The 12,014-nt window shown below is 41.4% G+C and overlaps 1 pseudogene; it reads right to left on the bottom strand.

Moving 5' to 3' along the window:
- Positions 1-3,163: 3,163 nt before the first annotated feature.
- Positions 3,164-11,103, bottom strand: LOC120060074 (annotated as a pseudogene).
- Positions 11,104-12,014: the final 911 nt, after the last annotated feature.

Raw genomic sequence — 12,014 nt, 5'->3', positions numbered from 1 at the left:
TATCTGGGTTTTCCCTCTTCACAATGTAGACAGACTGCATTTAATCAGTGGACACCACTCGTTTTTATTACAACACACCTGTCATAATTGTTTTCTTTACTAAAGTAGAGGTTTATTATCATTATTATTGCTAAAGGTACTGCATAGGTGTAAACAATTTAGCAAGAGATGGCACTTGTATAGCCTAAGAAAGTAGCAGAAATGTGCAGAAAGTAGTTTTGAATGCATTTTATTGAAGGGAAACAATAGCAGTCTTGAACTTTTTTTGGCAATATAGTGAGATATTCTTATATATACTGTACAATGAGGAATTCAACTACAAAATACTAATCCTCTCCCATTTTTTAACCATTGCACATGTAGGACCGTATGCAAGTGTGTGTGCATCGACTCACATGTGCAGCACATAGTATTTGTTTTACAGTCCTTCTTTGGGGGGCAGAATTGGCATCTCTTGCCTGCCCTATCTGCAGCCTCAGATGGATCAGGGCAAGATTCAGCCCCCTGAACAGCTTTCACAAGCGCTGCAGAGGCTGCTGTCCGGGGGAGGCGCTCCCTTCTTTGAATATGTGGAGTTACAAGTGCCTTTCCCAGCTGCTCCAGGAACACCCTCCTCCCGTTTATCAGGCATCCAGGTAGGGTTGATCTTGTTCTATATCACAAAGGTATTGTATGAGGAAACATCAATGATGTTATGGAAGATGACCACGAGCCTGCTGGCAGTCATAATCCTGCAGCTGTAAGTTCCAATCACCTTGTCCAGGTTGTCCACGCCTCCTTTGTTGTGGTTGTAGTCCAGGATGATGGCTGGCTTCCTGTCCTCACGATCACTGATCTCAGCCGTTTTGTGCAGTGTGCTCAGGAGGACCACATTCTTGTTCCTCTTTGGGAGTTAAGAAACTAGAGTGGGGGTGAAGGCAAACTTTGATGAGAAGGCCTCTCTCCCCCCTTGTTGCGAGGAGTGCAGGGGGGAGCTCAGGCTTGTTCTTTCTAACTGTGCCAACCATGGTGATCTTCTTCCACAGGAGCTGCTGGCTGAGTTCATAAGAGGTGAAGAAATTGTCACACGTGACTTTGTGCCCCCTCAGTCCATCTGTCACATCCCGAATCTCCGGGCCTCCACTGGTCAGATTACCTGTGTAGACTTGCATCTTCCAAGCATAGCTGGATTGTGCGTCACAGGCATATACTGCAGGAAAGGACGGTGACCTTTAGACGAAAGAGATTACTATCAGTAATTAGTATCAGTGTCACAGAAAACAATCACACAAATCAATGATATTACAGCAATACATAATAAAATGAACAGTGAAAATTACATTACAGATATGATATACCTCTGAATGGACCTCTCCATACCTCTGAATGGAACCAGATGCTCATCCACTGTTACCTCAGGCCCAGGGTTGTAGAGGTATGGCAGACACTCCACCCACTTCTCCCAGACCTCTCTTATGGCCGCCAGTTTGTCTCTCACACGTCTTGCAGGTCTTGACTCACGGTTATCAAATCGTATCATTCTTGAGAAAGTGTGAAAGACTTTCAGTGGCATCGTGGCACGGAAAATCGCCCTTCCACTCTCTGCATCCCAGAGACTACATGTAGCCTCGCCTCAGGACCTATACACACCCGCTAAGATTAGCAGCCCTATGTAGGCACGCAGGTCAATCTTATCCATCCTTTTCCAGTTGTCTCCATATTTACCGAAACACTCCAAATTTGTCATCTCCAGGATGATTTATTCGATGGCTGATGTGATGAACATGTAGAATGTTGAGGCGATGTCCTGGGCATGGGCAACTGCATGTCTTGTGTCCTATGACATTTTGTGCTGCCATCCTGCTCTGGTTGTCATATTGTGACAAGGGCCATGTTATTTTACTGTTATTTGACAAAAATGTCTCTTTCAGTTTGGGTGATTTCTTTTTCACCTGAAGATGATGCCTCGTGCTCTGGGTTGTATTCTTCCCCATCTTCTTCTTCATATACCTCCTCCTCTTCTAAATCATTGTTCTCTTGTTCCTCCTGGACATCTGAAAAAATCTGATCTACGACCTGTTGGGCACTGAAACGTGCACTCATGGCTTCAGCAAGGAGAGAACTGGGGGGACTGTCATCTGCAGCACCTTTATAGTCTCTGACTGCATTCCCCATTAGTAGACAATGCCTTCAAAAAATGTTTATTTTGTCTGAAATAGTTTTTGTTTTGTCTGTGAACTTGTGTGGGGTCGTGGAGGGGAGATGCTGCACATGCACAAGAAAGTTTTAGTTTTGTCTGAGTTCAATCAGTAGCACACATCTCCATTTCCTTTTGTGTGTCTTTGTGTCTTTGTGTCTTTGTGTCTTTGTGTCTTTGTGGTTTTTGTGGTGTGTAAATTTATTTTAGAACTGCCAGGTCAAAAATGACCCTAGGACAATCTTGGTTCCCCTGGTGGTGTACAGCTTTCATGGAAATATGAACAAAGGTGATGTTTCACTTTTTCTAATGTTGGGGTCACTCTAGGAAAGGTCCTCAAATTTCAAGTTGAAAAAATGTCATTCAGGGAGTTTTCTTTGCTGTTAAACATAGTGGCGGGCCATTTTTGACCCTTAAGAAACACAAGGGTTAAAACAATACTAACTGAAATGTCAAGCCCCTGTGCCATACTATTCTACTACAGCGATTTATTGATTGCTTGTCTAAAATATCCTTCTCCCTGAGGGGTTTTGGCTATGTTTAAATGGCATAAGTACTGTTCAGTAGAATCCAGAAATGCACTTTAAACAATGCCACTTAATATAATGTTTACATACCCTACATTACTCATCTCATATGTATATACTGTACTCTATATCATCTACTGCATCTTGCCATCTTTATGTAATACATGTATCACTAGCCACTTTAAACAATGCCACTTAATATAATGTTTACATACCCTACATTACTCATCTCATATGTATATACTGTACTCTATACCATCTACTGCATCTTGCCTATGCCGTTCTGTACCATCACTCATTCATATATCTTTATGTACATATTCTTTATCCCTTTACACTTGTGTGTATAAGGTAGTAGTTGTGGAATTGTTAGGTTAGATTACTTGTTGGTTATTACTGCATTGTCGGAACTAGAAGCACAAGCATTTCGCTACACTCGCATTAACATCTGCTAACCATGTGTATGTGACAAATAACATTTGATTTGATTTGAATTCAATGTCATTAGTCTTGGTAGCTTCCAAAACATTCAAATGACTTCTAACACTATTTCACAGTAGAGATTAAATTCATAAAATCAATTGCATTTTATATCAAGCCGGCAAAATCTCAATTCTTGCATTCATTTAATTCATGTGCAATGGCAGGTTTCACTAACTGTGCCCAAAAAAAGGGGCATACCGAGTGAATAGATCATATTGTTTCATGATTTATCTCTAGCAGAGCATCTGTTTACATCCTGGTCCTGAAGGGCCTCTGTTCAGAAATCATTCGCATTTTATTTCAAGACCGCTAAATCTCTGCTTTCTATTCAGGAATTCATTGCTTTCTTTTCATTTATAGCAGCAAATATATCACTCATTGTTTTAATAGAAAATGGTGCAGAGTGAGTGATTTATTATTATATCCTGGTACCTGTGGTGCATAACTATGTCCCTGGGGGGCATCTCATGGAGACACTTCCCGACCAGCACCAGTGGCCATAGTTATGCACCACAGGTACCTGTCGGCTCCCTGGAGGACAAGCGCTCTCTCCACCTGGACATTCTTCCTACCCTGTCTCAACCCCACAGACACCCCCGGGACCCTGGCCCTGCTCAGGGACGGCTCTAGCCTGCTTACAGCACTCCAGGATGCCCTGGCTGTCCCCTGGATCCACCTTCAAGTGCCAGTCGTCCGCCTGCCTACGGTACCAATCAGCCAAACAGTCGCACAAAGACATCAACTGTCTTTCCTCCAAAGAGCATACAGATTTAACTTGTAGTGAACATGTGGAAAGTTGTTATAGTTCTTAGTGGTAGAACCTGGGCATCCCCCTTTCTATTTTATCATCATGTCATTTTGTTTATTTCAGAGTATTCCTCATCTTCATGTAAAGAGCATCTCATTTTATGATGCAATGATGTTTTCTAATAAAGTTGAACTGGACATGCCTGGTGTGCCGCCCATCGTCACGCTGTGCATCCTTGGGTAGATGTAGAACTGCCCTTAACCATTCCGGATGAAGTGTTGGAGCCAGGGGGCTTGTGCCTTTTAAATCAAAGTTTGTCATCTACAGCATAGTGTACACAGCACAATGAAATGCTTATTTACAAGCTCTCGTCTCAGGTATGTGTGTATAAACACCATCAGGACCTGTCCCCTAACAGGGTAGACCTGAGAGTCCCCTACTAAAGACTTGGCCCCCAGACTGGGGCAGTTGACAATGACATCATATCCCTGGCTGCTTAGTTCCTGGAGATTTTGTTTACTTTCTGCTTCACAACCAGGCCTCCTGCTTTTCTAAACCTAAAAGTCACAAAAGACAAAGATTTGTGATTTAAATTCAAAGTCAAAAAAGATTTGGAAACAAAAAAAAGCGTGTCATCCATATTCAACTTCCTGAAGTACGTACAGTGCCTTCAGAAAGTATTCACACACCTTTACTTTTGCCACAATTTTATCTTACAGCCTGAATTAAAATGTCATTCAATTGAGATGTCACTGATCTACACACAATAATGTTATTTTGTTGGTACAACATTTGAGAAATGTATAGAAAATGAAAAGCGCAAATGTCTTGAGTCAATAACTATTCAACCCCTTTGTTATGGCAAGCCAAAAGAAGTCCATGAGTGAAAATGTGCTTAACAAATTGCATAATAAGTTGCATGGACTCATTCCGTGTAAAATAATACCCCGTCTCTCTACCACACACACACAATTATCTCTAAGGTCCCGCAATCAGGTAGTGAATTTCAAGAACAGATTCCACTACAAAGACCAGGAAGGTTGTTCAATGCCTCAGGGGGGAAAAAAGGAAGCCTGTACAGAATTAAACTAAATCCAAAACACGCATCCTGTTTGCAACAAAGCACTTAAGTAATACTGCAAAAAACTTTTGTCCTGAATACAAAGTGTTATGTTTGAGGCAAATCCAACACAGCTCGTCATATTTTCAAGTATGGTGATGGCTGCATAATGTTATGGCTATGCTTGTCATCGGCAAGTACTAGGGATAAAAATAAACTAAATACAGGTATAATCCTGAAGGGAAAATGGCTGTCAAGCAATGATCAACAATTAACTTGACAGAGATGGAAGAATTTCTTTAAGAATGGGCAAATATTTTCAGATGTGCAAATCTCTTACAGATGTACCCAAAAAATACTCTTTAATTGTCGCCAAAGGTGCTTTTTACAAAGTATTGACTCAGGGGTGTGAATACTTATGTACATTTGATTTCTGTATTTGATTTTCAATACATTTACATTTCTAAAAACATGTTTTCACTTTGTCATTATGAGGTGTTGTGTGTAGATGGGTGAGAAAATAACGTTTTTATCAATTTTGAATTCTGACTAACATAGCAAAATGTGGAATGAGTAGAGTATGAATACTTTCTGAAGGCGCTGTACAGTAGCCTTTACAATGTTTATGATAGCTGTTAATCGAACACATGACGACAGTACAGCATAGAAGTAAAACTATATAACCAATCCACTTTAGGTTTGTTATCATTTTTAACCAGAAGGACTTCCAAATGAATGAATGAATACATGTCGAGAACTAATTGAACTGGGTTTAACACATTATGTGCTTCGAAATGGCACCTTATTCACTATATATAGTGTACTCTTCTGGCTCTGGTCAAAAGTAGTGCACTATATAAATAATAGGGTGTCATTTTGGACGCATCCATTCCCTCATGGTTGAGTATCATTACCCTGAGCTGAGCAAAGCCCAAGCCTCTGATGCTTCTTCTGATTGGGCGATCTATCGTCTTCTTGAATCGAATCAAATCAAAGATTATTGGTTGCATACACAGATTTGGAGATGTTATCGCAGGTGCAGCAAAATGCTTGTTTCTAACTCCAACAGTGCAGTAATACCTAGCAATAAAAATAAAATAAAAAATCCCCAAACATACAGTACCGTTAAAGTTTGGGGTCACTTAGAAATGTCCTTGTTTTTTAAAGAAAAGCACATTTTTGTCCATTAAAAGACCAAATTGATCAGAAATACAGTGTAGACATTGTTAATGTTGTAAATTAATATTGTAGCAGGAAACTGCTGATTTTTTTTATGGAATACTACAGAGGCCCATTCTCAGAAACCGTCACTCCTGTGTTCCAATGGCACGTTGTGTTAGCTAATCCAGGTATATAATTTTAAAAGGCTAATTGATCATTAGAAAACCCATTTGAAATTATGTTAGCACTGCTGAAAACGGTTCTGATTAAAGAAGCAATAAAACTGGCCTTCTTTAGACTAGTTGAGTATCTGGAACGTCAGCATTTGTGGGTTCGATTACAGGCTCAAAATGACCAGAAACAAATAATTTTCTTCTGAAACTCGTCAGTCTAGTCTTGTTCTGAGAACTGAAGGCTGTTCCATGTGAGAAATTGCCAAGAAACTGAAGATCTCATACAACGCCGTGTACTACTCCCTTCACAGAACGGTGCAAACTGGCTCTAACCAGAATAGAAAGAGGAGTGGTGCAGCGGGGCCTCCAACTGAGCAAGAGGACAACTACAGTAGAATGTCAGCTTCATTAAATAATACCTGCAAAACACCAGTCTCAATGTCAACAGTGAAGAGAAAATTTCTGGCATGGAATAGCCTTGATTTCTGGTGCCAGGTTTCCTCAAGACATGACACTTGGCATTCAGGACAAAGAATTCAAACTTGTTTTCATCAGAACAGAGAATCTAGTTTCTCATGGTCTGAGTGTCCTTTGGGTGCCTTTAGGCAAATTCCAAGCGGGCTGTCGTGCCTTTTTTACTGAGGAGTGGCTTCCGTCTGACCACTCTACCATACAAGCCTGATTTGGTGGAGTGCTGCAGAGATGGTTGTTCTTCTGGAAGGTTCTCCCATCTCCACAGAGGAACTCTAGAGCTCTGTCAGAGTGTCCATTGGGTTCTCGGTACCTTCCTGACCAAGGCCCTTCTCCCCTGATTGCTCCATTTGGCCGGGCGGCCAGCTCTAGGAAGAGTCTTGGTGGTTCCAAACTTCTTCCATTTAAGAATGATGGAGGCCACATTGTTCTCGGGGACCTTCAATGCCGCAGAAATGTTTTGGTACCCTTCCCCTTTTCTAGAGCCCTGCAAAATGACCTCCAGCAGGCCACAAATGTGCATGTGTCAGCATATGGTCTCACAAGGGGTCTGAGGATCTCATCTCGGTACCTAATGGCAGTCAGGCTACCTCTGGCGAGCATATGGAGGGCTGTGCGGCCCCACAAAGAAATGCCACCCCACACCATGACTGACCCACCGCCAAACCGGTCATGCTGGTGGATGTTGCAGGCAGCAGAACGTTCTCTACGGCGTCTCCAGACTCTGTCACGTCTGTCACATGTGCTCATGAAAGCAGGTTCACACTGAGCACATCTGTGAAGAGCACAGGGCGCCAGTGGCGAATTTGCCAATCTTGGTGTTCTCTGGTAAATGCCAAACGTCCTGCACGGTGTTGGGCTGTAAGCACAACCCCCACCTGTGGACGTCGGGCCCTCATACCACCATCATGGAGTCTGTTTCTGACCGTTTGAGCAGACACATGCACATTTGTGGCCTGCTGGAGGTCATTTTGCAGGGCTCTGGCAGTGCTCCTCCTTGCACAAAGGCGGAGGTAGCGGTCCTGCTGCTGGGTTGTTGCCCTCCTACGGCCTCCTCCACGTCTCCTGATGTACTGGCCTGTCTCCTGGTAGCGCCTCCATGCTCTGGACACTACGCTGACAGACACAGCAAACCTTCTTGCCACAGCTCGCATTGATGTGCCATCCTGGATGAACTGCACTACCTGAGCCACTTGTGTGGGTTGTAGACTCCGTCTCATGCTACCACTAATGTGAAAGCACCGCCAGCATTCAAAAGTGACCAAAACATCAGCCAGGAAGCATAGGAACTGAAAAGTGGTCTGTGGTCACCACCTGCAGAACCATTCCTTTATTGGGGGTGTCTTGCTAATTGCCTATAATTTCCACCTTTTGTCTATTCCATTTGCACAACAGCATGTGAAATTTATTGTCAATCAGTGTTGCTTCCTAAGTGGACAGTTTGATTTCACAGAAGTGTGATTGACTTGGAGTTACATTGTGTTGTTTAAGTGTTCCCTTTAAGCAGTATTTGAGCAGTATATATATATATAGCATTTTATTTTGCTCTTCTAGTTTCTGCATTTCTGACACTACATGGGGGATTGGAAATGATGCAAAAAATTACACTGATGGAAGCTAGACTCTATCTGCAATATTAAAGCTGATCTACCCCTAAATAAAACATTTTTTAAAGTACTGAGTAAAGGGTCTGAATACTTATGTAAATGTAGTATCATTTTTTGTTCATATAAATGTGCAAAGATTTCTAAAAAAACTTTTTTACTTTGTCAATATGGGGTATTGTGTGTAGATTGAGGGGAAAACGATTTAATCCATTTTAGAATAAGGCTGTAATGTAACAAAATGTGGAAAAAGGCAAGGGGCTCTGCATACTTTCCGAATGCACTGTAGCTGGTCTGTTTGTACACTTCCATGTTCCCAGTCACCTTGCCATGGTTTAATGCAGTGGTGCGTGAAAGCTGCCATCTATCCACATTTTTGGGTTTTGATAAATTCTAATCATCACAGTGGGAACAGCATCCTCTATGCAGTTCCTGATGAACCCAGTCACTGCGTCAGTATATAAGTCTGAGGCGACCCGGGAATATTTTCTAGTCCGCGTGATCAAAACAATCTTGAAGCATAGATTTCGATTGTTCAGACCACCGTTGAACAGTCCTTACCACGGGAGCTTCCTGCTTAAGTTTCTGCGTATAGGTGGAGAGGAGCTGAATGGAGGCGTGATCTGATTTGCAGAAGGGAGGGCGGGGGAGGCCCTTGAAGCCGTCCAGGAAGGGAGAGTAGCAATGATTCAGGACCATGTTACGCGTGTAGCACAGGAGATGTGTTGATAGAATTTCTATCAGGGAGGGATGAGTAATGGTCCCATCAACTGGAGATGATTTTTTGTGATTTCATTTACTTTACAATAATTAATTCACTATGAATTAATTTACTTTAATCAACCTAGAGCAGTGACACATACAGTTGAAGTAGGAAGTTTACATACACTTAGGTTGGAGTCATTAAAACTCCTTTTTCAACCACTCCACAAATTTCTTGTTAACAAACTATAGTTTTGGCAAGTCGGTTAGGACATCTACTTTGTGCATGACACAAGTCATTTTTCCAACAATTGTTTACAGACAGATTATTTCACTTATAATTCACTGTATCACAATTCCAGTGGGTCAGAAGTTTACATACACTAAGTTGACTGTGCCTTTAAACAGCTTGGAAAATTCCAAAAAATGTCATGGCTTTAGAAGCTCTGATAGGCTAACTGACATCATTTGAGTCAATTGGAGGTGTACCTGTGGATGTATTTCAAGGCCTACCTTCAAACTCAGTGCCTCAGTGCTTGACATCATGGGAAAATCAAAAGAAATCAGCCAAGACCTCAGAAAAAATGGTAGACCTCCACAAGTCTGGTTCATCCTTGGGAGCAATTTCCAAACACCTGAAGGTACCACGTTCATCTGTAAAAACAATAGTACGCAAGTATAAATACCATGGGACCACGCAGCCGTCATGCCACTCAGGAAGGAGACACGTTCTGTCTCCTAGAGATGAACGTACTTTAGTGTGAAAAGTGCAAATCAATCCCAGAAAAACAGCAAAGGACCTTGTGAAGATGCTGGAGGAAACGGGTACAAAAGTATCTAAATCCACAGTAAAATGAGTCCTATATCGACATAACCTGAAAGGCCGCTCAGCAAGGAAGAAGCCACTGCTCCAAAACCGACATAAAAAAGCCAGACTACGGTTTGCAACTGCACATGGGGACAACGATCGTACTTTTTAAAAAAAGACTGATGAAACAAAAATAGAACTGTTTGGCCATAATGACCATCGTTACGTTTGGAGGAAAAAGGGGGAGGCTTGTAAGCCGAAGAACACCATCCCAACCGTGAAGCACGAGGGTGGCAGCATAATGTTGTGGGGGTCCTTTGCTGCAGGAGGGACTGGCGCACTTCACAAAATAGATGGTATCATGAGGAAGGAATATTATGTTGATATATTGAAGCAACACCTCAAGACATCAGTCAGGAAGTTAAACCTTGGTCGCAAATGGGTCTTCCAAATGGACAATGACTCCAAGCATACTTCCAAAGTTGTGGCAAAATGGCTTAAGGACAACAAAGTCAAGGTATTGGAGTGGCCATCACAAAGCCCTGACCTTAATCCTATAGAACATTTGTGGGCAGAACTGAAAAAGCGTGTGCGAGCAGAGGCCTACAAACCTGACTCAGTTACACTAGCTCTGTCAGGAGGAATGGGCCAAAATTCACCCAACTTATTGTGGGAAGCTTGTGGAAGGCAACCCAAAACGTTTGACCCAAGTTAAACAATTTAAAGGCAATGCTACCAAATACTAATTGAGTGTATGTAAACGTCTGACCCACCGGGAATGTTATGAAAGAAATAAAAGCTGAAATAATTCTCTCTACTATTATTCTGACATTTCACATTCTTAAAATAAAGTGGTGATCATAACTGACCTAAGACATGGCATTTTTACTAGGATTAAATGTCAGGAATTGTGAAAAACTGAGTTTAAATGTATTTGGCTAAGGTGCATGTAAACTTTTGACTTCAACTGTAGTTAGCCTAGTACACCTCTTATAGCATAGCAAAGTTCTATATCTTATTGTCTACCCATTCACATTAAGTTAATAAACAATCAATAAATTGGATGAAAACAAGACTGTGCCTCACCTGGTGTCAGGAGTAAACCTGTCTGCTATGAGGGTCACAGAGCAGTAGGTGAGGGCCTCAGCGATGCACACAGCTATGGCGAAACCCACCCCACCCACCACCATACCTTCAGACACTCAGGATAATTCTGCTGGGAGAAAAACTACAAAATAAGTTAAACTTGTACTACCTAGGTATTTAAATTGTGTTATACTGTGTATACCTGATATGTGCAAACACCTTTAGGTTATACATTAATGCGAGTATGATCAACTGTAAATCCATATCAAAACAGCAGGACAGTGTTCCAGACATCACTATGTTGGCTAAAGGTTAAGGATAAGTGGGTTGGTTAAGGTTGATTACACAGCAATTACAATATGCTATTTGTAAAACCACAGCCCATCCACTTGACTCAATTAAGTGCACAACATTCAAGTATTAATTTTAAAAGATGTTAATGTACAGATAAAACACTTATTTGCCCATAGTCTTATGATCCATAAGATAGGTCAACAATTTGTTGAAGTTATCTTCAGGCTGTGCGAGGTTATCAACTCATTTATTACTCTGTATAATGAACACCCGAATCATTGCATAGAATTCCTGCTTTATACGCCTCTGGTGGAACGCTCTGACAGTGCAGGGGGAAAGTCCTGAAAAGAAACCAGGGATCCTATTTTTAAACGATTTTATTTTAATTTTTAAACGATTTTATTTTATTTTTTAAACATTTATTTTGTTGATCCAAAAAATCGGTTAAATAACCATATGTGCTCCAAAGCGCCCCGTAGAATAACTACCATAGTTATGACAGAAAAGGCTAGGATACTGACCAATGATTTATATGTATATCATTGATACTGGAAGAATGTCCCACAAATTGTTCCAGTTGACCTTTGTCAGACAACAGGCATGACTAGAGTTTGGAGATCGATAAAGATTCGCCTCAACAACATTTATAGTAATCATGTGAAAGATTCGACCACACCGAGGTATAATACTGTTTTTTTCTACTCCCTCCTTTCAACTATTT

This window comes from Salvelinus namaycush, chromosome 15 (genome assembly GCF_016432855.1).
Source record: "Salvelinus namaycush isolate Seneca chromosome 15, SaNama_1.0, whole genome shotgun sequence".
NCBI lineage: Eukaryota > Metazoa > Chordata > Actinopteri > Salmoniformes > Salmonidae > Salvelinus > Salvelinus namaycush.
The sequence above is the reverse complement of the archived record's forward strand: the minus strand, read 5'-3'. Positions and strand labels throughout refer to the sequence as shown.